At 32.2% G+C, this 1386-nt stretch overlaps 1 long non-coding RNA gene across 1 annotated transcript; it reads left to right on the top strand.

Annotated features, from left to right (window-relative positions):
- Positions 1-28: 28 nt before the first annotated feature.
- LOC107580118 (uncharacterized) lies at positions 29-1270 on the top strand. Its single transcript, XR_001608588.1, has 3 exons — positions 29-114; positions 215-263; positions 1207-1270. It is a non-coding gene; the product is annotated as an uncharacterized lncRNA (long non-coding RNA).
- Positions 1271-1386: the final 116 nt, after the last annotated feature.

Below are 1386 nucleotides of genomic sequence, written 5' to 3'. Positions count from 1 at the left end.
GAGTATGTGGATTCTTTATATTCAGATCCTCTGATGAATGTGTTAACTGCTTCAGGATGCGTTGGAAAGGAGAATAGAACGACAACGGGCCAGACGGGAATGGGAAGCACGAAGGTCGTTAATTATGAACATAACGATCCCTCCAAATTACACTTGCCAGTGCTGACACATTTTTGTGTATTAACTACATTCTGAAGTTTGGTTGTGTTTGCAGGAGAGAGATTCTGTTTGACTACGAGCAGTATGAGTTTCATGGAACATCGGTGAGTAACTGTGATCGTGCTTTCATATGTTCTGATGTTCATGCATTAATGTATCTGTGACAGATGCTTTGACTGGTTACAAGGACTGGGCAATATAGCTAAAACATGATCAATATATGAATATTTTTAGGCTTTTGACTGTATAAAATATCATTTTTGTACTTGTGTATTTTGCTCTGAAATATGCACTTATATAACAATACATAGTGATTAACAGTCTTATTTACATGCATATGTTTTTGTTAAAACTTTAAGCAAATAATGCTATTTGGGACTTATTTCTGGAATATTGCATCAGTGTTTGGAAACGGTTCAAAATTTAACTTAAATTCAATTTGATCAAATTCAAGGTCATAAAAAATGACAAGCAAAAATCTTAATTATCATTTTAAGAGGTCTTAAATTTGTGGATGGAAAAACAGGGATCGTGATATGACCTAATCGTGATATCTAACTTTAAAAGGGTATGATTTAATTAATTGTGAGCGTTCTACAGGCTCTTGGTTTCAGAGCAGTTCACAATCAATGAATACCATGCATTTATGCCAAGCAATTGCTTATGATCAACTGTTGATGAGTTATGACAGTGTTTGCTTTTGATGTTTACACTATAATATGTTGTAAGTAGCTATAATAGTGCATAGTTGATCTTTTTAAATGGGAATCTGGTAGTAAAGCATTTTTTGAGTACTTTAACCTTCCATATATCTTGTTTTGTAGTTGGATGTGTGCCTCAGACTGTTTAATTAAGGGAAATAAATTAATTTTGTGCAGCCTTATTTCATTGTATAAACTATGCAGATACCTTATTTTAAAACTGACATGCTTTAAAATACATTTATTGTATAATTTTGTATTGCCAAAAGAATATTTATAAATATTTGAGTTATAAAAATAAAAAAAATAGACCTCAAAATTTGCAATCTATTTATTCTATTTTCAGGCAGCACTGGTGATGTTTGAGCTGGCCTGGGTCATGTCTAAAGACACCAAAGACATGCTGTGGTAAGCTTCTTATTTTATATTACCTCTAAGTCACAGTAGAAAAACAAATGAAACAATTTGGTGTAGGATTCACTTTGAAACAATTTTCACAAAAATACTTAGTTAATGCAATTAAAGG

This window comes from Sinocyclocheilus grahami, unplaced genomic scaffold (assembly GCF_001515645.1).
Source record: "Sinocyclocheilus grahami isolate Dianchi unplaced genomic scaffold, SAMN03320097.WGS_v1.1 scaffold24974.1, whole genome shotgun sequence".
NCBI lineage: Eukaryota > Metazoa > Chordata > Actinopteri > Cypriniformes > Cyprinidae > Sinocyclocheilus > Sinocyclocheilus grahami.
Note: the sequence above shows the minus strand (reverse complement) of the source record. Positions and strands in the feature narration are given on the sequence as shown.